Source organism: Emydura macquarii, unplaced genomic scaffold (genome assembly GCF_026122565.2).
Source record: "Emydura macquarii macquarii isolate MOO-44397 ecotype Brisbane River unplaced genomic scaffold, CSIRO-AGI_Emac_v2 contig_1146, whole genome shotgun sequence".
Classification (NCBI taxonomy): domain Eukaryota; kingdom Metazoa; phylum Chordata; order Testudines; family Chelidae; genus Emydura; species Emydura macquarii.
In genome coordinates, this window is record NW_027131283.1 from 14,962,464 (window position 1) to 14,988,594 (window position 26,131).

Here is a 26,131-nt window from a genome sequence, read left to right on the forward strand (position 1 = left end):
ATCTAAGCACAATAGGGATTCTTAAAGTAAAGGGTGTACTTAATTGCTTTACTATACCGGGGTCATGGTCTCTAGGACATTAGTGTGCCTTTTATCTGTCTAGTGAAAATCTGCTGTGATTAGACTATATCTTGAGGATTTAAAAACATTCTTTGTTTTGAACTCCCAAATTTCCTTTGGCACTGGACATGCATGGATACATAAACTGAAGGGACATTTCTGTTGAATAATTGTCTCAAGATTTCAATGGATATATACATGTATATTTAATACACTGGAGCAAATGATTTAGGTCTATCTCTTGGCTCCAGACCTGTTCCCTTCTGTCCAAACTAAAATCTTGGCCTCTTTCTCTGACATCGCCTTGTGGATGTCCAGACATAAGCCCACGGTCAACATGGCTAAAACAGAGCTGTTAATCTTCCCACTCCAAGCCCTCTTCACTACTTCTTTTCTCTATCACTGTGAACAACACCACAAGCCTGCCTGTCACTCAGACCTATAACCCAGGCATGATCTTCGACTTGAACCTCTCTCTACATCCTTGCATCCAGGGTATATTTCAATCTTGCAGATTCTTTCTTTGTAAGATCTCTAAAATGTGTCCTTTCCTATCCATCCACACAGCTAAAACTCTCACCCGGATTCTTATCATCTCTTGTCTCGATTACTGTGGCATCTTTTTCTCTGGTCTTGACCCTGCCCCACTCATGTCCATTCAGAATGCTGCTGCAAAGATAATTTTCCTAGCCCATCGCTCTGATCATATCACCCTCTTGTTGCATCTTTTCACTGGCTCCCTCTTCTCTATCATATCAAACATAACCTTCTTGTTTTCACCGTCAAGGTCCTCACAGCCTATCCCCATCCTATCTATCATCTATTGTCCAGAATTGAAAGGTCAGTTCCTCCATGGTCAATGAGACCATGATGTCTGCCTCCATCACCCACTTTTTAAATTGTCAAACAAGCACCTTTGTGCTTTCTCATGCTGCCCCCTCATGGCTTGGAGAAGCTCTCTGTAAACATCTACAAAACTAACTCATTATCCTCCTTCAAATTTCTCCTTCAAATTCTCCTTTGCTGTGAGGCCTACAAAAAAAATTGGCAATGGCAAGGCTGCAGTTGTTCAGAGAATACGTCTCATGCTGACCAGTATTGTCTCTTTGTTTCCTTGTACTTCCCATCTGCCTGTATCCATCTGTTGTCTCATCTTATACACAGATTGTAAATTCTTTGAGGGAGGGACTATATTTTTGTTCCATGCTTGGGTAATAAAAGGGAAGCACAAAGACCTTGTAGGGATCCATCACTCAGGGGACTTATGGTACAGCACCCCTCTGAGCCTGTGAAAGTTGGGTCCCCTAGTCTTTAGGGCTAGGGGTGCTGATAACTTGATGTAAGTAAGAAAATTGCATAGGCAAAGATTGCAACTTGCTATGACTAAATTTTAGTAGCTAGAAAGTGTGTTTTGTTTTGTTTGTAACCACACCTGCCTCTTTTTATTTTGTTTAGTCATTATTAATAAATCAATTTGTTTTATTACAAAACCATTTTAGTGCTGTTTATTAAAGTGATGTGTGAGTTTTCAGCTAACCTAACAGTTGGTGTGTGCTCTGTCTCTTTGGACACAGCAGACTTAATTTCTGTGAGTGTCTAGTGAGAGGGACTGGACACTGCAGGGAGACCTCCCTGGGGAATTCGATAACTGGTGTTCACTGAGTGTTTCCTGCCAGGCAAGTTTTAGACTGGCAAAGTCTTGAAGAGTTTGCTAGCAAGGCAGACAGGCTGGTGTCTCAGCAGCAGCAAAGCTTTCACTCTTGCTAAGGCAGAGTGGTAAGCCAGTGGCTCACAGTTCTGGGTGTCCTGGGCACGTTACACGCTAAAACAACACTTTTCATTCCTAGCTGCGAAAGTGTTTTGCAAAAGTGACTATTATTGTTCCCACTTTACATTTGTGAAAACTGAGGCCCAGAGGAGTCAGTAACTTGCTCAGAATTATATGGCCAATCAATTGCAGAGTCTCCTGATGTCTACTCTTAAAGCTTATCCACTGGACCTCGAGGTTCTCCCAGGAATTTGTACTGATCATGTACAGAGAATAGGAAGTCTTTTCATTAAAAGCAATTTCATACATATATGTCTTAGCAGCAAGAGACCTTAATTTATAGCTCTCATTCTACTCTTTTGCTTTTACTCCAGTGAGGCTGAATTTGTCCTTGGTGTAACTCTACTGAAGGAATGAATTTATTGTGTATGGGTTGTGTGCTATTCTTCTTTTGGTCCTTTGCTTCTTCCCCTCCCCTTTTTTCTTTGATAAAACTTTTAGATTTCCCTTCTTTTTGTTTGCCATTCTGATTTTTGTTCTTCTCTTTGATGTTTTCTTCCCACACACATCCTTCTATTGGTCTGCTGCCTTCCATTAATTTTGTTCTTTTCTTTTTTTTTCTCTCCCATTTTTCTTGTGTTCTTGCTGTCTTCTGGGCTTAATTTCTCCCCTCTGGATCTGCTGCTACCTTCCCTGCTCTGTCTAAAATATCAGACTTAGCCAGAACTAAGTGGGAAATTGATCAGGAACAAAATAGCCCAAATTATAGATTTACTCTCAATCTAGTGCTACTCATTTGGCTTCCCTTCAAACTGCTGTTTTTAGGTAGAGAACTGCACTGTTGAGTCAGAAGTCCTAGGTTACAGACCTGATCCAAAGCCCTTTGAAGTGACTGTGAAACTATTGACTTCAATCTGTTTTGAATCAGGTCTTGAATAAATACACTAGAGCAGAAAGGAAGGGAGGTATTGCTTACAGTGAGTAAATGGGGGTCCATGACAATGTGAATGGCCATAGTACTATGATACTGCAAATATGAAAAGACTAAAACAACTTTCTAAGCTGACGCCTGCCTAACATTTTACAGAAAGTTTTCAGAAGTGTGGTTTACTGAGGGAGGGGAAGCAATAGATTATTTATCCCCATTAAATAGGGTTGCTTTCTGCTTTCCCCCGTTTCCTTTATTCAAACGAACAGATGCAGCCCATGACACAAGCAGAGAGGCGATAGAAATGGGTTGATCAAATGAGTTGCCTTTAAGCCAAAAGGGAACTGGTAAATTTTGCTTTATACAGTAGACTAAGATTAAGTGTCAATATGCAGTTCTGTTTAGCAGGGCAAAATCTCCACATTACAGTCTGTTCCATGCAAAACAGAAGCCATCAATCATTTTACATTCAGAAACATTCTTACTAATTGTTGTTGTTACTGCAGTGGTTTTGAATTGACACTTCTTCTATAAATCATTTAAAATCCACCACAGAAAAGCAGTTGAGCTGTACAGTACTTTAGTGAACATGCACACCTAGTATTCCATCCTGGTCCTGGTTTTCTGCCATGTTTAATTAAAACCACATTATCATTGTTTCAGCAACATTTTTTAAAAAGTTTTTTTCTTCCAGGAGTAGGAAACACGTCCCCCCATCAATCTGATTGGATTTCAGTGTTGATGTACCAACTTCATTCAGTTTGCAGCCTACTCAGTCCCCATAAAGTCTTGGTATCTATGTAACAGAAGCTAGAGAAGCCATTATCAGCCCAATCATATGCACCTAAAGGAGACATGAAATGGTTTTGAATATATATTTTTTCTGTCATCCTGTCAAGCTACAAATCTGTGTGGTCGCTTTGTTAAGGTGACATCAAAAATCTCTCGCTCTCTCTTTTAAAAATTCTTTGAAATTGTAATAGGCACATTAGATTTTCCTTTTTTACCACAGTTCTAGCTTTCCTTGATCTTTTGGCATCCTCTGAGTGGCATATCCTCCGTGCTTGGATACAGATATGTCAATTTTCGGTGGGGAGGCCAGCTTCATTTATTTGCAAATTGGGACATTTACACAGTCCATTGTCTCTCACGTGGGTTTTGCATCTGCAGGAAGCTTTCTTGCAGAAGAGACAGCACATTAGGCACCATAATTATTTTAATCTAACATCCTCTCAGTATTGCTCTTTAGGAAAGAGCAGTAAAATGGAGCAAGGGAACAGGCGAACAATGCTTTGCTTTGGAGGACCTGACAGCTGATATAGTACCATCTTCAAAGCTGCCTCAAATCAAGTGCTCTATAAGGCCATAACTGCTGAATAGATGTTAGCTTTACTGCAGTGAAAGGGAAATAATGATTCAGTTAAACATTAGTAAAGTATGGCTGTCAGAGTAATAAGAGCAGTGCCATATTCCTATATCAGAACTCTGTTTAACAAAATATAATAAAGGAATCTAATCTGTCAAGCAATACATTTTCCAGTGATGCTGTTTCTTAGCTACTTTATCATGGTCTGTTGGTATTCTACCTGGGGAGGAGAAAGGGGAAATGCAGTGGCCTCTGTAAAAATGAAATGATTTTGCCAGCCCAATGGGGAGACGAAAGGAATCCACCAAGACTATCTAGCACAGAGGCGGGATTAACAGGCCTCTTCACCTTCAATGATCCCTTTAAACATGGGTTAACTACTTATGCTAAACAGTCTGTTCCACCTTGTATTTAGCTGTGATGCTCTGAGTACGTTTCCCATATCTGAAGAAGGGCTCTGCGTGCCTCAAGAGCTTGTCTCTGTCACCAGCAGAAGTTGGTCCAATAAATGATATTCTCTCACTCACCTTGTCTCAAGGCATTAATATTACACATGTGACCAATACAGGGCTGGTAATAAATACGCACTCACAGCTGTTTTATGGCGTAAATTATTTGATGTCAGTGGAGTTTCTCCTGTTCTACAACAGTCTAAGGCTAGGTCTACACCACACCCTTACTTCCCTATGACTACATTGCTCAGCGCTTCTCCCACAAACATAGCTACTGCCTCTTGCAGAGACAAGAATTATTAAGAGAGCTCTCTCATCAGCTTAGAGTGTCTTTACCAGATGCACTACATCAGTGCAGCTGTGTCGGTGCAGCTGTGCTGATGCAAGTTTATTGTGTAGACCTGTCCTAAGTAAGGGGAGAATCAGGCCTTGTATTTTAGAGACACTTAAAACTGCTATCATTTATTTGTTAAGCACCAACAGTGATATTGTGCTAGCTCAGCTCTTCTACTTTATTGAAAAATAATGTAGCTTTCTTTAAAATTGGTACTATTTTAAGTTAAATAAAATCATTTTATATGAGGAGTTCAGGACCCCTATAATGGTGCCTCTTGAGTACTAAGATCTCTGATTAACTTTGCAGTGATACACCAAAGTACGCACAAGGGCATAGGTGCTGGAGATGGCGGTGCTGCCACACCCCCCGGGCTTGAAGTGGTTTCCATCAGATACAGGGTTTACTGTTCGGTTCAATGGCTCTCAGCATCTCCACTATAAAAATTGTTCCAGCATCACTGCACACAGCACCAATCGGAAGGTATTCTGAACTCCCCTTATAAAGCTATTCAATTCAACCAGCCAAATAAAGAAAATTACAGGAGGTTGAGTGTGAATGCTGTGGTTATGAATGCAGTGTTTTTCATAAATCATAGCATATTGAAGCTGCAGTCCCTACAGGATACTGTATGATTCAGAGCTAAAAGCTCTAATGTTCATTTGATCAATTTTAGTTTGTCACTTGGGGGAAAAGCTGTCTAACTCCCATTAAACTAAGTTTCTCTTTACTCTAAAGTACAAAAAGTAACACTTCAAACAATAAAAGGACCAGGCAAAGTAAGCTTCTCAACATATCATAACAGAAACGATGTTAGTAAAGCAGTCTTGAGTACAACAGGTCAGAACAACAAATGAGCTGCTTTGTCCCTCTCAGAAAAGGCTTTTCCTTAAGCAGACAATAAAGAACCAATGACAACAACAAACACAAAACCAAGTTTTCTTAACACATTCCTAAATAGAAAGATTATATAGACTAATTTGTAAGAGTGCAAATTGTACACTAATACACTGGCATTTCTGATTTCTCTAATCATAAAATTGATGCAAGGTAATCTTTGATCTACGGATGAAAAAACAATAAAATACATTTTGCACCTTGTAAATATTAATGGAAGACTGAGGCATATGGGGATTTCCACCATTCCACTTTGAAGATAGAGGGAAAAAACAGGAGTGTTTTTTATATATATGTAATCATATTTGTGGCATTTTTGAATGGTATATTACTTTCCCCTTTAGATAAAAAAGAAGCAAAAAATATATTCATGTTGTAGGGTGTGGTGCTGTCTCTATGTACAGAATAGAAGACACACTTACCGTATCGAATTTTCAGTAGATTGATTCATAATTGGTTATTTCAAATGTTAGCAGTAATTGACTTGGTGCTTTACGTATTATGGATTTGTTGAAGTCAGGCTGGGCTAGATTTTCTTTTGAATAATGAAAGTGAAAAATGTTATACAGTATAGTAACCATAGTGGTCACAGGTTCATATAGAAAGTCAGTTAGAGCTTCTGATTTAAGTTCTGGAAAGGAGAATGAGGAACGTCGATAGCTTTGCCATCGGGCAGTAAGTAGTGAATGGGCAAACTTGTCTCTCTTTGCATTTGAGATCTTATTTCATCAGCCACATAAATACCGAACAGGGAACTCTTTGAGATAATTTAAAAGATATGTGCCATTATTTTTAATGTACCAATCTCATTAGTGGAAGTATCAACGATTTATATATTATTTGACTTGTTTGAAGGGTCGTGGCAAGTGCAATGTCACATCTTTGCTATCTGGCTAGGATCCCTTAAAGATTAAATACTTTGTAAATATCAAGGGTGCAATCTACTGCTATCCAAAGTCACTTCAGCTGCACTTAATGAAATATATTTATATTGACATGTCATTCATTATCCTAGTACTTATTACTTAAACTGGTTTTTGCCAGTAAAAAAAGATCATAGAGCCCCTCCACAGGCCTAGAAGTGCAGGGTCTCAGCCTTGATTCCTGGACTTGGTCCTGTGATTGCAAGCTGACAGGTGCAAGAAAGAGGGCTGATGTGGTGGTTGCACTCCTAGCAAGGTGAGTGGGGAGAAGCATGTGTTGCTCAGTAATGACACCAGCAGCAATATATGCTCATGACAATGAGAAACTGACAGCACTGAGCAGAACCATGGCAATTTTAAGGCATGTCCTATGCAAGAACCCCCACTCCTAATCTGCCAGTGCTACTTCATCAGTGGCTTCCATGGCCAGTCCTGAGATTTTGGTAAATATATTTCTGGTCTGAGTAATCCTACATCAGCAATTAGTTTGATATCACTAAACATATTTCACCTGTGATCTCAGCCAAATTTGATATTAGCAGAGGTTAAAAACTGGCGTATCCATCTTTTGTGCCTCTGCGTCTTCACACTGACCCCTCCATCCCTGTGTCTGTTAACGATTGCTAAATTACATAGGAATGGCATAGAGGTTATGGTGATAAGACTATTCAAGTTTGTTCTTAGTTTTCTGCTTCTGCTGCTCCACGTGGTGTGTGGGCATTCTCTCACTACCCCCAAGCCGCACTAACAATTGCCAGGGAAGAATCCAGCTCATTGTAAGGTGTACATATATTCTTCACTTGATCCAGTTCCACCCTGTAATTATGTAACTTGCTTTAGCAGCAGCAGCAGATATATTCCAACCCATAAAGAGAGGCAGAGTTACTGCAGAGGCTCTAATCCATGGCACTGAGCCTTCCTCTAATTCACAGTTAAACTGACATGAAGTGAATACAAGTACCTATGTATTAAATGTCAGAATGGTAATTTTCTTCCCTTGATGTTTTGGATCCAGTGTTTTCACACTTCAGTTTTATCAGCAGCTGGCTGATATAAAGCTTGCTGTCTGTTGATCTACCCTGTCAAACAAAATAAAAATTATAACATATACTGTAATTTTTCCAGTAAGATAGCTCTGAAGTACAGGACAAAAGGAAAACCCTTTCGGGGGCTTGCGGCTAAGATGATGGTTGAATTACAAATAACTAAAATGGACAGATTCAAAACTGAGAGGTTAGGAAGAAGAGTTTTGATTATGAGAAACTGTTTAGTCCCTGATCTAACAAAACACTTAAACAAGTGCTTAACTTTAAACATGTGAGTAATGCCTTTGACTTCAAGAATTTAATAAAGTTATGCAGGTAGTTAAGTGCTTTGCTGAACTGGTGCCTGGTTGAGCTGTTGTTAGCTTGTCTAGTACCACTCAATCCTCAATTTAATAATCTGGTGACTCATCAGAGCCACTTATTTTTTTTAAAAATCTTTATTTATCTGCACGAAAGAGTATTTTTAATGGAAATTTCCAAAACTAAAATGTTTGTTTAAAAAGCTAACTGATATTTTTAGTTGATGACAAGATACTTACTACTAAAGCCCTGATTCAGGAAGGTGCAGGTTTAAGGCCATTCCTAATCATATTTACCTTCATGCGTATGCTTCCTGATTAGGGATGCTTTCCGGAATTAGGCCTACATCATTTACATACCTACTGCTTTCAAAGCAACGGATTTAATAGTTTAGGGCATAATAAAACTGACAATATTATTCACATTAAATAATACCATATTATATATTAGTCAGTGGAGCTACCTGTGGAGTAATGTGCTACCCAATACAAGAAAGTACCTCAGAATCTGGCCCATCCTCAGCATGCATGTTTTTATCAAGTATATAGAAGTGCACATTTCATCACAATCTTATCTCTTACCCAGAGTAATTCTGTTCTTTCATCTATAACCTCACTGTATGAACACAAAGATGATAAAAAAGGGAGACATGGCTATTAGCCAAGAGGGTCAGGGATGTAACCCCATGCTCTGGGTGTCCCCAATTTTCTGACTGCCAGAAGTTGGGACTGGATGACAGGGGATGGATCTCTTGATAAATTGCCCTGTTATGTTCATTCCCTCTGAAGCATCTCGCACCGACCACTGTCAGAAGATAGGATACTGAGCTAGATGGTCCATTGGTCTGACCCAGAGTGACCATTCTTATGTTCTTAGGAAACTTCAGGACCCTTCAGTCCTTCTCAACAACAGCTAGCACCATTGGACAAACCATTCAATATTTTGGAATTAAACTCATTTGGCTGACTCATTTGGCTGGCTATATAGGCCCCTGCAGAATCTTAGTCCAACTATGAACAGCCTTCTAGTCTCATGTTAGACACTGATGAGAGCTTTTTGAGTTCTCCTGTGGCAGAATAGAGGGTAATCAGTAAGAACAGGAGATTAAAACTCCTCCACTATGTGATAAGTTTCCTCTGGTGGCCCCTCCGACTGTAGCCAAAAACACAAATAAAGGTTCCATACAAGAAGGTTTTCAACTAAGGAAAGTAACATTGCACCAGCCGACAGACACTTTGAACTACAGTTCAAGTATCTAGCTATGTGCACCATACAAGATGCTTGAAAGTGACTTTCCTCAGAGGAATCTTTTGATGTTTCTGATAGTGAAATTAGAGATTCAGTTGCCAAATAAGCAAGGATTGCGCCCCCCCCCCCCCCCCCCCCCCTCAAATATGGACCAGGGTGATTTTGACTTTTCAAAGCCTCAGAACTGCCTGTTTAAAAAAAAAGGGGGGGAGATGGGGGAACAGATCCCCACTGGTGTAATTCTGCGTGACTCCACGGAAGTCAATGGAGCCAAGCTGGTTTATACATTTATGTAGCTGGCCCTATGCCTGAGATGAAGAATTACATTTTACACGGTTCTGAGCAAAAATGAAGTATCTTGGGAAACAAATGTACTGTAACTATGACTTTGGCTGTCAGCAATGTAATGGAAAAAGGCAGACATGAAGATAGGAAAGTGCAAGATGGTGTTTTGTCCCCAGAAATGCTAAGAGAAATGACACCAGAAACCTTTTCAAGTAGTAGAAGCCAAGTTGAGACATGATTTTTATAATTAAAATATATTACTTACTTGATATATCTAGGCAAGCCCCTGATGTTTTCAAACAGAGCACATATATGTCCACTTTCCAAAACCAAAGGATTAGCATCAAGTATCACTTATTGTGGTTTCTGTTTTCTAACACAATAGATGGGCTAAGTGATGTCCGTGTGACAGCAAAAACATTAGCAAAGGCCGAACGGTGGAGTTTGTGTGCGGCTATATTCTTGCAGGTTTTATACACAGAAAATTGTTCAATCCATTCACATTTTTGTATCCCGCGGTTGCATGCATGAAAGGATCACTTCATTATGTATTTGGGTTAAGGCTAGAATAATGCAGGGAATCATTTGTGTTTATTTGTTTTGTATTTTACTGCAAAATTTCAATGAAGAGAATTTGTTTTGGGGTTTTTTTTGTTTTTTTTTAAAGAAACAGCAAGTAAATAGAGGAATCAGTATCTAGTTGAATCTAGCCAAGTTTTTCCAAACTTTTCTCTTATGAAAGGAGTTTAATTTATGTAACAGATGCTCTGCTAATTTACAGAAGCCAAAGTTGGGGAAAGAAAGCAAAACAGATCTTTCCCTTGACCTTGGTCTCTGGTAGTTAAGCCTTGCCAAAAAGAACATGAGCATTTAGTTCAAGGAACGAGGGAGCTAAGATCATGATAATTGTTGTACTTTGTATTCCATTAGCATTCTTCTTACATTAGCAGCTTTCACATGGTCTTGTGCTTTTAAATAAACACCTCTATGCAATTAAGAAGCATTAAGTAACAAAACACACACACTAAAAAGGAAAGGAGTAAAATCAATTCAGTAAGTATACAGAAAAGGAAATCTAGCTCCTAGAGAAGAATGGTTAAAAGCAACTTTTGAAAAACATTTTTTTTTTGTTCCCCCCCTACCCCCCCCCCCCCCCCCCCCCCCCCCCCCCACACACACACACATTCTCATTCTCTTTCTGAGGGGACTGGAAGGAGAAAATTATAATAATATTCCCTGTAGAAGACTGCAAGGTTAGGAAATGTTTAGAGTAAACCAACAAAACATACAAAGGGGGTCTAGTTTCGCATTCAGGCATGCAATTCCTGTTACCATTAATGGCAGTTGCCCATGCTTAACAATTGGATTGTGATTGTGGAGCACTTGTTGGTACTGCAGATATTTCTCAGGGCCATAGAAATGTGTATCTGCTTTCAATTTAAAAAATATTTCATCTCCTCCTTCAAATATTTAATATAGTGCCTGGAAGTGTCATTGTCATGCTCCTGGGAGTAACCATGTAATGTCTTTACCCTAATGCTGCAGGATTGGGTTTTACTGGAATAGATTTGGTCAGAACAAGAACTTTATACCCTGATTAGTTCTAGAGTGAAGCTTGATGTAAATCTGTCTCAGAGGGAGTGAGATGAGAGGTGCCATCCACTTCTCAGGGTCACAATGATTGATGACTGGACTAATTAGGCTGAGGCATGAAGTTGTATCTTGTATAAACACTCACTTCAAGGGTAGCTTGAAAGATCTAGCACCCTTAAATTGAACTTGGTTTTTAAAAAATGTATTTAAAATGGAATTGTACATTTAATATCTTTTATGCAGCATTTTCCTTGTGTCACAGAAACGTAAATGTTTTAAACACAGTTTATGCAGTGGGTTTAATGCTACTCCATCCATTTTGTTTTGAAGCAACCTTGTTTATGCTGGAAAGGGAGAAATTTTGATTATTTATTTGTTGATCTCTGACAGTGTGCTCAGCATTGCATGAGTGTCACTTTGGGGTACAACCCAGACCAGTGAGAGTTTGTGTCACTACTTGTCCTGTAACCCCGGTTAACTTAAAATGCTCTGCTGCTGCAAATCTCTGTCTGGATGCTCTCAGCCAGCCTACAAGCATGCACTGAGAGGCAGTGTGATAAGCCGCCCTGGTTCAGCAACTCTGACTCCAGCAGCCTGCTTATTACACCACAACCACTGTTTGGTCTCCACCAGCAGGGCCAACCCTCGACCAAATGGCGCCCCAGGTGAGGATCATCTCCAGATCCCCCTCCATTTGTTAAAGGTTTGAATACCTTATTTTTTATTACATATCTAGTGCATTTCACGACTTTGATGCGCAATTTGCATGCATGATTTATCCTTGTCATATAAGATGATAAATTTGCACACAGGGTCTGTAAATCTGTATTCATTCATGCCATACATAATCAAATAAAAAAATTGTTTCCTTTAAGCTTATAGAGCTTCCAGTGAAGATCTGTCCGGTGAAGGTCTGTACAATTATTCAAGAGTATTTTCGCATCCGCTGGCTGTTTACTAAGTTCATACAAAAAAATCCAGGTCTTTTTGTGATGCTTCATTTGTCCAAACCTTTCTTCAATGGACACTCAAGCAGTGTCAACAAGTGAGCAAAAAAACTCCCTCTTGAATTTTCTTCCAAGCTTCCCATCACCTCATCTCTGCCCTTTTAACCAAACTATCACTTTTTTTCCAATGAATACAAGTTTCCTTGAAGACTGGCTCAACTCCTAAATTTTCCACCATTTCTTTGGCAGCAGTGATGGCATCTTCAAATCTGTTGTCTCTGTAGGCTACAACGAAATCAAGACAGCATCTCATCAAAGTAGTAGCGATCGCAATGTCCATCGACTGAGTTTTGTAATGCTTTGCTTACAACATTTACTTGGAACTGGATATCATGCCAAACCACAAATGAGACCAGAAATTTGAAGTCGGTGGTCTGGTTTGCCAGGCTTTGCGCCTGTGTCAGATTCTGGCCTTGGCCTGACTCGACTGCACCAGTTCCATCAGGGTGTCATAAATTTGTGTGCATTTTCCATCTGATAGTTTGTCGCTAACAACTAAAACAGCACCCCAAGCCTGGCGCCCCCCAATCCCAGCACCCTAGGCAGGTGCCTACCCCTAAATTCATCCCTGTCCACCAACCTTGGTTACTACAAGCCTCGTGACCCCAACGCACTCCCAGTTCTGAATTTCCCCCAATCTATCTTCCCTGAAATGGCCAGCCCTCTCCTGGCATGTTCAGAGAAGTAAGAAGGCACATTGCTCCTTTAAAATACAATGAAAGAGTTATTATTAGGCACATTTGTTTTCAACGGGATAAATTAAAACTGCTCCTGTTGAAAGGAAGAAAGAAAGGACATAAAACTACCTAAATTAATCACAAGCCATCTTGTAGACTGAATGCTTCCTATCAGCTTTGTTTGGAGATTCTTGTTTTAATGAACTGTTCCTTTACTGTGCTGTAAAAGTGCCAATATTGATACTCAGCAACATTATGTTTTGTATTGATGACCTCATAAATTCAAACTAACTGAATATTAGTACTGCTTCTGATTGCACCTCTTTAAACTTAGTTTATGGCAATATTATTCCTGTCAGTACGGCAGTGGGATGGCATTGTAAACTTTACCATTGATCAGAAAAGCAAAGAGAATTTCTGATTGGCTTAGTGTCCTGTTTAATTGTCTCTTTGCACTAAGTCTCTCTTCAAACAGCCTTTACTTCTTAACAGTACAACCAACCTATTCAACAGATTTCAAAGCATTAATGCCAGATCTTGTGCCAGGTCTTAGTCAACTATACTTCCTGAAAGAGGGAAAGTGATGCTTAGTTAATGGCATACTGATGAACTGGCTAGTGTATGATTTAATCTCTCTTCACTGACCAACCCAGGGTAAATAATCTTCAAATCATATTATATGCAGAAATCCATTATGTGATGTTGCTATTATAATGTCAGACAGTAGGTTTTACATCAGATGCTGTAACAATATTCTCTCCACAACACTGATTAACAAGCTGGTTAGGTTGAGCAATGTATCAGTTGATCCCTGATGTCTGTAATTAAAATTGCCTGTACCTCTTAACACTGGCACAAGCAGTTATGTGCCAGACACGTAGTTGCTAACTTCATAGGCCAGCTACGGGCTCTGACACATCTACGGCAATGAGCTGCAGATGTAGAGAGACTGAGGCAAAAGAATTCTAAAAAGAGACATCTGTTCCTTTTGGTGCCTCTGAAGTCTTCAAGAGAGACCCTTCTTCGCACACCAGAAATATTCATTTCTACTTGACTTGTCCTTTGTCCGTATCCCTTTATCCTCTTCCACTCCTGTGACTGCAATTACCCCCTGTTTTGTGTTTTATCTGATACTATCACCGCATTATAGGTAAATAATCACTTCTATCTTTCCTGCTTCCTGCATGAAGCATCTGAACAGTAAAGATGAGAATCCCATATTGTCATTTAGACACTATGGTGATGGGCACAGTGTAGATACTCAGATAGACAGATTAATGGAAAATGTAAACAAGAAGCATTGTGAGATATTCAGATAGTAATTCAGTGTAAATATTAAATAGCAGAATTCAGTTACCAAGTCTGAACATTTCCTTCCAAGAAAATGACTAAATTCTTAAAACCAATGTCTCTGTTACCACAGCACATAGGTTGATTTTGGGGTTTTTTGAATTCTACTAAGGATATCTCTCCATGTAATTCTTTCAATGTACAAATCTATGCAAATTTACCCTGTTACTAAGTCAGAGTACCCACTTCATAGACGATAAAAACTGTATTTTTATAAACTCATTCTGTTAATAACAGCAGATTCAAAATAATCCCTTTGGCTGACATGAGTGAAAACTGTAGTTTCATGAGTTGATATAATGCAGTATGATCTCTGCAGAAGCCTTGGTAGGAGAAGCATATCCCAGTCCCAAGCTGTGGTTTACACATAATATGCATTGAAACTATTGTTGTACTGCATTGAAACTAGTCTCCTCCATGCAAATTGTTGAGAATTACAAGTGGAATTAGTTTCTTGACATAAGTGTAATATGAAGGATATGCATATATATGATAGGCTTTTATTCCATCCCTGAGTATTGGAATGATATCAAGCCATATAGCAACTATCAGTATTATCTGAATTAAGGTAGCACCCTGTGATGGGGTGTACAAACCCCTCCCTGGACAGGAGAGGTTAAGAAGCAACTCTGGGCTCAGAAGGCTGTGTCCTTCCACCTGTGCCAACCATACTGGGCTGGAGGCAGGGTTTAAAAGTAGCCAGACAACTCAGCTGGGGTCTGGTGGTCCAGGGAGAAGGGCATGCCCTGGGAGCTCCAGGGCTGTGTGACATCTTAACCCACACCAAGCTGGGGAACAGACAAGCTGCAGCTTCCAGGGACCTGGACCAGTAGGGAGCCCAGAAGTCAGTACCCCACAGGGATGGATGGTAGCTGTATGGGATGCAGAGAGAAGTGGGAAGTGGTCCAGGGAAGCTGATTTGAGGCTATTGCAAGGCACTGCAGGGTAAGTGTAGCCAATCCAGCCTCCCAGGGCTCTGGATCAGAACTTGGTGGAGCAGGATGGGTCTATGTTCCCCTACAATGCCCTGACCTGCACCCATTGGGCAGAGCTGCTGCTTTGGGTGCTAACCATTAGGTGGGAGACCCTGCCCCCTGACCACAGACAGGTAGACATGGTCCCTGCTGAGATGAGTCTAAGCATAGTGGTTAAGTCTGTATCATCTACACCCAAAGGAGAATGTGTCAAAACCCTAATTCTGAATATGTACATTTCTCAGTAATAATACAGATTAGGTCACTTAAGATGGTAAGACCTACATCCCATTGGTTTCCCTAGTAATAAAATTTGGAGAATGCATAATATGTTATAGGCACTACCTGGTGGGTATAATAATACATACCCACCAAGTCTTCCATGCTGCCTGTTGCTTCCTTGGCTGCTTCTCATCTGGCTATCCACACTCACCCAACCTCCTTGTCATGCTGCCTCCTGCTCCCAACCCTGCAGAGCTGTCACTTTCTCAAATTCCTTCTCTCACCGTCTGTCATGCGGGCTGGCTTGAGCCGGGGGGCAGTTAGTATATTGTGGGACATCTGGACGGCGGAATCGTAATAATCCATGTGGGATAGGCCATGTCAGGTACTGTTAGAAAGGTTATGATATGCTGAGTCAGAGAACAATACTTATGTTCATGTGGGATATGTGAAATGGAGGTTATAGATGTATTTGAGATATCTGTGTTTCAAATTGTGCTGCCTGGGCAACACCCCAGATAGGAAGGCTGCAGAACAACGGCCAGCTTAATGGCCCATTAAGGCACTCCCAGGTGCACGGGGCCCAGAGAGAGAAGCCAGCATCACCAATGAGTCACCAGAACCTGCTTACGTGACTGGACCCCAGGCACACCCGAAGAGTCACCAGGATTGGCCCATGTGACTCTGGACTCCAGTTTGATTCTTGTGACTGTCCACAGGCCGCATGGCCGTGGGAGGGGGTTTATAAGATCAAACCATAGGATCCATCTTGGTCTATGATCCTGTCCAGCTGCAGACACACACCTACCTCTGGATCTATTCATCTTGCACCTGAACCGAGGGACTTAGACCCATCCAGGTACTGGATATGAACCAGAGGGAACTATACAAGCCTGCAACTCCACATTTCTTCCAGAAACCTGATGTAAATGGACTTTTAATCATTTGTATATCTGTGATTTACTTTAACCCTTGAACATTTCTCTCATGGTTTATTTCTTTCTTTTTACAATAAACCTTTAGTTTAGATACGAAAGGATTGGCTGCCACCGTGGTATTTTAGGTAAGATCGAAACTCACATTGATCTGGTGCTGTGGCTGACCCCTTGGGGTCGGAGGGAACCTTTTTAGTAAAGAGCATAGAGTTCTAGTAACTGGTCTCTTTACTGGACCTAGTGCTGCTTTGGGAGCCCGGAGCTGAAATGAAGTAAAGGGGGCTGTGGGCATTTGTGGACTGGCTTCTTGATATCCAGTGTGGGGAAATCAGAAGCAGTTTGTGGCTGGTTGGGAAGCCGGGCTTCAGTGTCACCCACCAGCATGGGGAGAATCTGCTCTCCTTTTGCAGCCTGCCCTGACCTTGGCATTATCAGTTGGCTACCCTGGGCACCGGTCGTATCACACTGTCCACATGACCTCACCTGCAATTTCTTCCGACTATTGCACCCCACTTCTTCTTGCTTTAACTGCCCTCTTCTATCCCTTTCTTTGTTCCTCCAGCCATCTCTATTAAATTACCCTCCCACAGGACCTCCAACAGCAATTCTGGGCCCCAGGGCAGGACAGTCAGTGGCCCCCCTAGAAAGGGATGGCTGAGGTCTGAGTGGGTTTCCGTGGTTTTTACTTATGTTCCTTTGGACTCCCCAGGGAGATTACTGATGAACCCGGGAAATTGAGTAGCAGATACTGCTTCCTCAGCCGCCTGGGAACCTGCATGGCACATAATAAATAAGCTTGACTCAGGGGAGGGGCAGAGAGCACGAGCAGAGGAGGCCTCAGGGCGAGGGGTGTGTGTGGAGGAGAGGAGGATATGTATCCATCCTCCCATCCACTTGGGCCCTTTAAAATCACTGGACCCCTGCGCAATTGTCCCTTTGTCCCCCCCGCCCGGTGGCAGGCCTGCCCCACCTTGACCTTCAAACTCCTCAGCCATGGCCTTTGGATCTTCTTTCTCCTCACCTTTGATTCATTCTCTTCTGCCTCATCCTCCATTCCCCATTGTTGTTGTAACTTTCCCCTCCCTCCAGTTCCTCCTTTTGTTACATCCAAACCCCACCATCACCATATTCACATCATGGCTGAAGGAGCCAGGGACTTCTCTGTGTTGGTGCAAGCAGCAGTGGTTGTCTGCGTCTATCAGTGGGGGACTTACGTATATGAATCTCCAGCTTTATATGGAAGGTGGACTCAGTTACCTCTATGGCACACAGCTCTCCCACCCCTCTGGGCCCCATAGAAGACTCTCTGTATGGTCTGGTTTTTGTGGGTTATGGGGTGGATGCCAATGGTCCCCCATGTAGCCCACAGAAATTAGAAAAAGGTAATCTTTTCCTACGAGCTCTCAGCAGGAGTTTCAAGGCAGTTGTAGCCAGTAACTTCACTGGAACCCCACTGCTGGGAAATCAAGGGGTCTATCAAGGGCCAGAGCTGGTGTGCAGTCCAAAATATCAGAAGAGTATATGATGTGAAGGGAGAATTGATTAGAAATATTTTTGAGTAAAAATTTTTTTGTTGGAGAATGCCAGTTTGTCAAAACTGAAACATTTCGTGTGCAGAAATTAATTAAACATTCATTAGGAAGATTTCTCAGGTTCAGGATGAAATGTATGGCTCAAAGGAGACAGCTTGAAAATAGAGACCCCACAGCAGCCCAGTGATTATAGCACATACCTGCACTGCTAGAGACTCTGGTTCTACTCTATGTTCTGAACTGAGTAGGAGTTAAGCTTTCATCTCCCACATCCCGAATGAGCACCCTAATCACCAGTCTATTGTGGAGTGGGACTGTTGTGTGCGTGACATTTTGACCAAAAACAAATTCTAAAACTTGAATTTTTTTGTGGAATGGAATTCTTGTTTTCAGCCAGACCTATATGAAAGACTCCCATAAAGTGTGAACCAGAATTGGAGTTCAGTGATGACCAAGCAGCCAGAGGAAGTGGGCTGAATTTCCATCTTTGAATGATCTGAGTGGAAGACGTCCTGAGGTTTTTCAGACCGAGAGCCTGGTGTGTTAGTTACTTAAGATAGACCCGCATTTCATTCTGGTCTGATGGTATGTTTATATAATAATAATAATTAATAAAATCCTTTTTTGATACTAGTTGCTACCTGTGCTTAAGGTTTGCCACTACTTCCTCATAAAAAATAAGACTCCGACTATGTTTACAGGGGCCTGCAGTTCAGACTACAGGAGTGTGAACTGCAGCACACACTTGCATGCTGTTCTGTAACTCCCCCATGTGGACGCTGAGGGTTTGAGCTAAAAGGTACCTAGTTGTATTAATGTAGGCCTCTTTAAACAGGACTAAGCTGGGCACACCGACATATGGCCACAGAATTTCTTTAGCTCTATGACACTTGTGCATGGTTAATATTTTGTGTGTTAGAATTTATATGCGCAATCCCCATTTGGATACATGAGTTTTGTGCATATAAGCACCATCAACTGTACATCAAGGTGTTATTGCCTTAGCAATCATATGCACATAAATGGAGGCTGCTTTTTGAAGCTCTGGGGCAAATGTTCAGTATGGTCAATCACTTGCTCAGATTCCCTGTAAGATTTTATTTGCTATGGAGTGAACATGTTCTCTCCAGACTTCCACCCCGCCCCCAACCCCATTGTAGGTACATACAATCCCTATGTTGTGGGAATTTTGTTTTTTTGAATAAGGATATTTCAAATGTCAATTCAAGGATTTTAGTCCATGGGATATTTCCAAACAGTCTCTAAAGTCTACACACACACTGCAATTTTTTACAATATAATTCTATAAGGTGCTCATATATCTGAAAATTCTGCTGTTCTAAGCAGTATTTTTGTAGAGTTTGATCCCAGTTCAGGCACATTTCTTGGGAATATACTGCTTGAAAACCTTTATACCTTTAATTAGCATGAAAAACTTGTCTAGCATTTTCTTATTGGCCCAGACTTTATGCCCATTAACATTTTTCAGACACAAGATCAATAAATACAGCTCAGCATTCCCTTTGCATCACAAAAAAAAACCACAAGTAGAAATTGGCCAAACCAGCCTGAGTGTTTTCTACTTTCTGTAGGGACCCCAGAAAAACAAAAACTGAATTCAGTTTGAGGTCCATTCCCTCAAGCATTCCTCTTTAAGTATTCTCCTGCACTGCCTAAGCCTGATTGTGTTGATCACTGCATCTCTGCTTGTGTGCTCTCACTGTACATGAGCCAGACAGAGCTAGCATTGGGTCACATCCTATTTAAATGGGTGGAGAGGAAACAGTGATCAAAAGAAAGTGGCAGCATGGCCATTGAACTGCTAGGCTGAATGCTGAGCTGCCAGAAATAATGATGGGACGGAAGGAGGGCATAGAAAGAGTGGACGATGCCCCCTACCTGACAACCCCAGGACAACAGACCAGTTCCACAGAGGGACTTGGGTACTTACATCCAGATTTGGGTACGTAAATCCCTGCTTTTAGTCACCACTGCAATCCAGAAAATCCCCACTCAGCTGCCATCTAACAGGCACCTAAATTCTCTGGGCACCTAAGTTATTACAGTAAAAGTTCCCTGCGTGCCTCTGTTTCTCTATCTGGGCTTACACATTCTATGTATCTGGACACCTATCTCCTGCGTAAGCCCCAACAAAGTCCAAGAACCAGAGGAAGTTAGGCAGAGGAACACCTATCTTTCCTGTGGGGCCCTGTCTTGTACATGTGCTCAGAGCAGTCCTAAAAGATCACTCAAAATCACCATTACTGCCTACCTTATAACTTTTAGTGGTCAGAGCACTCATCAAGGATGAGGGAGACCCAGTTCAAATTGCACCCTCCCCTCTTGGTTGATGGACAAAAGGATTAAAATAGAGATCCCTCCTGTCCTGGAGAGTCCCCTAACCATTGGTGGGTCTCATCCTCAGGCACCTATCTCTCCCCATGCATAATATAAGGAGGCTAATGCCTAGCTCAAAGTTTGTATATTCCAGTGCTGTTCCAATAATTTTCAGGCTTCCAATATCCTAGAGCCATTTGTGGATCTAGGCCCACAGAAACAAGGGAAGACACAGTCTTTTATGCCATAGCTGATCATGGGGTTTGCTGGATAAATAAGGTCATGTGGTGACAGGATGGGCAGGACCACTTTGTTTCCTGGTTGCCCTAAATCAAGGGCAAGAGTTACTAAGAGGTAAAGGAGACTTGTGACTATCAAAGTGAAATAATGAGCATGAAAAACAATTAAACTAACCATAAGTTTTCAGTAGGCAAGTCACTTTGGCCCAGATTTCTAAAAATATTTAGGTATTGTGGCACTCAGTATTACAATGTCTATCTGATTCAGAGCCCAAGTCTCATTTTTCAAAGTGGTGTAGACACTTAGGAGCCTAAATCCCAATGATTGTGAAGGGGATTTTAGCTCCTAGGTGCCTAAATCTCTTATAAACATGAGATGTGGGCTCTTGAATCAGTGAGGTGTTGCAATGCTGAGTGCAGCAACGTTTTAAAAATCTGGACCTTAGCCTGTTTGTGCCTCAGTATCCCCAGCAGTTATAGCAACATTGAGAGTGCTAATGGAGGCTGTTATCCTTCTGGTTTTAAAGCACTGTTTCAATCAATTTTGCCAAGAGGAGGTCTGCTTGACATAGAGATTACGTGCAGATGTGATTGCTGCCATCTTGGCTACCAGAACAGGGGACTGAACCAGGGACCTCCAGATGAGCCGCTACAGCTTGAGCTAATGAGTTCCATTGTTGCTGACCTCTAAAAACGGATATCTTTTGTGGACTGGCACAGAGGGGGCGGTGGGCCCTATAACACACACTCACGGAACAGGGTTAAGGGGTAGCCATCTGCAGTTCGTCTAGATTTGCACTCCCATTGTTGCCATAACTGATGGAGCTGAACCAATGGTAGGAACAATATGAACATTGTTGCTAAGACAGCCTAACGTAGACAAGGCCAGGCAACTGTACCATATATGTTTTCTGTGCCTTGGCGTTAGCTGTCTTTTTGGCTTCACATTATAAACAGCCTTATGTTTGCCTAGTTTATATTCATATGAAAACGTTCTAGCATCAGCAAAAGTATCACTTTAAAGTTAGTTATATATCCACAGAGTGGTTTCAAACACTATAAATATTAACTTCAAATAATAATTCAGAAATGTCCTTTAGGATTATGGACCACTTCTGTACTATAGAAATAAATGAGGTGATTATAGTCTGCTTATTCTAATTTTTTTTTTAATGGATCTGGATATATTTGATAGTGGCCTGAAGACTACAAAAGAAGGGAGGTGACTGAACGAGCTTCCTGATAGAATCTGTTGGAGAGCAAGGGGAGTCGACCAAGCAGGGCAGGACCTCATTTACATATTAACTGCAGAAAGTTTGAGGACACTGGGGTATAATTTGGCTAAGTTTTGTACTTGGGCACACAATTTTGGAAGTCACCCTATTAGAAACCACCTGGGCAAGGCCTGGAAAATGACTGGGTTCAGGTTCACCTGTACTATGACTGGTGTTCGCTGAGGATGGCTTAGAGGTCCTGAATAAAGCCAAAAACAACAAGAAGAAAAAAATGCATGTTTTTGGTTTGTTGTAGGGGTGTTTGTCTAGCTAGCATGGAGTCTGTGCAGGGTCTCTTACACCATTGTTCCCTTTTAGAAAGAAGTGAGCTGAAGATAGTAGCTTCATCCTGAAAAGATACTGGAGCAACCGATCTGGTCCCTAGCTGAGAGCTATAGTGAGTAGATGGAGCAGAGTAGCAGTTCCAGAGTCCTGGCAGTATTTAGATGAAAGCTTCTGATCGCAGTCACAGGTTGGAGTAAAGTGGCAGTTTGGCCCCCTAAGAGAGCTGAATAGGGATCCGCATTACTGAGGGATGAATATACAGTACACCAGCTATTTCAGCTACAGAGGGAGCAGATCTGAGGGGGTTATCAGCTCCAGTCTCCATCTGCCTAGGAGCTCTGGTGAGGCCTCCCTGACCCAGCATCACAGCTGAGTGTCACTACAGCAGGTCAAATAGCAGAGCCCGAGTTTACCTAGGCGATCCAGACCCAAATTCTCCTCGAGACTAACTGTGAGTGGGGAGGTGACAATGCTTCATAAGCTGCTCATGCTCATTGTGAGTGTGGACATAGGTTGGGACTGTGACTATGACTATGACTGTACCTTGGGGTACTAGTGGCAGAAATTGTTAAGTTGTAAGGTTTGAACAAGTTTACCTGGTCATTTTCCTTTCCCGAGTAAAGTTTTCCTGTTTAAAGCCCTTGGGTCACTGAGTTTGAAAATGGGGAATGTTGCCTATCATTGTCACCTCCAGTGACACACATGTTCCCAAGTTACTGAGTGGGGGCTCAAGCCGGAGTTATTTAAGTTTTAGAAAAACTCTAGAAAGCAAGGACCAGCCCTTGATTGCTGCCCATGTCATGTCACTGGGAGAAGGCTTACATTATTATAACAATTGTCTCAGAAAATATGCTTATTTGTGGGGTAATAGGCAAGACAGACTATTTTTGTGGATATAAAATGAATAAGCAAAGTTTTCAATGTGTTTCTGTAAAGCTTAAAACTTTGTAGCAAATAAACAATCCCATGAGAAACAGCAGTCAGTAGCAGGTGCAAGATCACTTCTGGTGATTCTTTTGTTTTGTTTTTTCTTTTGTTGTTGTAATAGGGCGATGAAACAACATGTGCTTTATCTGAAGACCTTTGCCTCAGGCAGTTGACAATAGGGGATTCCAAATTCTGACACTTTAAAGTATCTTTTTTCTAATTTTGTTTCACACACTGTAGCTTTCAGTTTGAACAATTTATCTCACTCAGGATTTAAGTGTTTGGAGCACAGTGATAAGGGTCAGAACACTATCGGCCTGATTTTCCTCTTCTTTTGCTGGTGGTGAATCTGAGGGAATGCTGCAGAAGTTGATGGAGTTACAACAGTTTTACATTAGAGTGAGCGAAAGAAGAATCAGGCCTAACACTTCTTTCACAACATCAAAAGACCGGGCCCTGCTTGTGAAGTATGAGGTGTCACTGGGGAAGCCTACAGAACTGGCATCTAGGCTAGTCAATAGAGCTGTTAATGAAGAGAAAATTTATTTTAGTAATTTTTGTACTTCTGAAACTGTAATATCCTGAGGGTAAATTTTTGTTTTTCAACTGCTCTCTCAGATAACTGAGCTATATCTCCTTGCATTTCATTTTTGACCCAAGGGACTTTGTTTCAAACATCTGCTGCTCCAACCTGGACTTCCTTTTTGCATTAAGTGTTGATTCTTTTGTGAACATCTGGGAGAGATTTGTTATTTAAATCCCAAATCACTGAGCTAGGCTGCTTAGAGGATATATTTGAAATCTTTTTTGTTCATTGTTGTTACACAGAAAGGAGAGTTTTAATGTTGAAAACAAACTATTTACCTCAAATCTTTAATATTTAAAGTTCACATTTATTGTACTGTTAATAAACTTCCCTTAAAATATCAGGTTTTTTAAAGCTGTTAACTTATTCAACAATAATTGGGTACATTGATCCATGTTCCTGTTTACTACTGTAAAATAAATTGATTTTATTTTTTCCATGTGGAAACTGATTTTTTTTGTAAATTTGCTCAAGGGTAAAATTTAGTTTTGTCATCTGTCCCTTCTCTTCTTTACTACAGAACGAGATACAGAAAGCATAATATTGAACTATGGGTAAATAAGAGGCAAAAGTCTGTGAGCTTGGTGTGTGGAACAGTCTGGCATCTATATTAAAAACATGTATGTGACCCCATGAAAGTTCAATGATTAATGCAGCAAGAGTTGTTTTTATTAACAATCCCAATTACTAGTAATTATTATAATATATAGTATAATTAATTACCAGTAATTATTAGTAATTTGCCAATTACTCATAACTGAGGATAGAACTGTTTCCTGTGAGCTCAAAATCTTCATCTAACTCAGCAATATAAATCTAGTTCTAGAAGACAGAAAGTTCCTAGTCTTGTCAAAGGCAGTAAAGATATGTGTCTATTTATTCTATTAACACAGAGTTTGTATTTGGTTTTCAGTTGCTGTGGTCTCCCCACTTTTATACAGTAAGAAACTTTCTTTTATTCATTTTTCACTGTTCTTGATAATTTCTGAAGAAAACCTAAGAATAGCAAGCTTATTGTGCAACAGAAGGGTACAAGTCTGTTATGAAGATGACCTACCTACTCACAAATAACATCTTTTGGTAAAACAACAAGCAGTCATAGGAGCATGACAATGTAATTTCAGTGGTAGCAGATCTGGTTGCAAGTCCTATTTCTCTATTACATTATGCTGGAATTACACAAGCATAACTCCATCAAAATCCGTAGAGTTGCCCTGGTATAAAACTGGTATAAATTGGTGTAATGCAGTGGTGAATCAGCCCCTCCTCCCCAGCAGAGGCTTAACATTAAAGATGCAGTTCAGCCCACCCAAAGTCTTGTTTAACTGAATGAATGAAGTCACTGGGACAACTCATGCTTCGCGTTATGCACATGCTTAAATGCTTCACTGCATCAGGGCAAGTTGATAACACTATTTTAAGATGCAATAACTTCAAATTAACGTGAGAATAGCTCATCACTTTTCAATACTCAGGGCACTTTTTTTCCCCTATAAATCTTGCATCTGATCACAAGAAACACCTCAGACCTCGCGGTTTGCTAGCAACAAATCTGACCATCTCTAAGCAATATCATCAAGCTCATTGATCCCTGACTGGCTCAAACCGCATGGTCAGGTCTGAGGGTATGTATACACTGCAATTAAACAGTCCGGCTGCCTGGTGCCAGCTGAATCAACCTCACAGGGTCCCAGCTGCGGGGCTGTTTATTTGAAGTGTAGATGTTCCTGCTCCATCTGCAGCTTGAGCTCTGGGACCCTCTCACATCGCAGGGTCATGGAGCCTGGGTTCCAGCCTGAGCTGGGACATCTACACTGCAATTAAACAACCCTGCAGCCTGAGCCTGGTCAGCTGGCACAGGCCAACCACGGGTTTTTAATTGCAGTGCGGACATACAATGAGTGTGTGAGTTCTAATTCTTGAAGCCTTTCTCCATAAATTCAGATTTATTCAGTGGAACTGTTTATTCTCAATCAAATCTTTTCTTTTATGTACACGTCCTAAGCAACAGCAGCTGGTGCTAACACATTAATAAACATTGTTTTCTGTTTATATTATTTACATATGCAGTGTTCAAAAAGTGAGAGGAGAAACTCAGCAGACACACAGTCTTAGACAAATGAAGACAAAAATGCACCATAAGAAAAAAAAATTAATAGCAGTAACAATCATCTTGTCCACTACCATTTGAGTTAAATAAAAATATCTGAGACAGAGGTCAAATTTTGAATTTTTTTACAGAGTTTTGGGGGTTTTTGAGAAAAATGTTTGACACTTATAATGTTTTAATATATTAACAATCATAAGAATAGTTTTGCTAGCCTCAGTATTTTTTATCAGTACCCAGTACTTTGTGGGTCACAATGACTTGGCCTTTAATTAGCCATTTCTCACAAAATCCAATACAGAAGATATCAAAAAGATTCAGTTGTCTGAAATTAAGAAAAAAATGAGAAAACAAAGAAAAAAATTATAGCTCTATTGCACACTTGTCACACAGTTAGTTAATGAAAATGAATATAGACAAAAGAAAGGACTTTCTTGTGGCTAAAGTATGACTCTGGGCATCAAGACAGCTTTGAATCT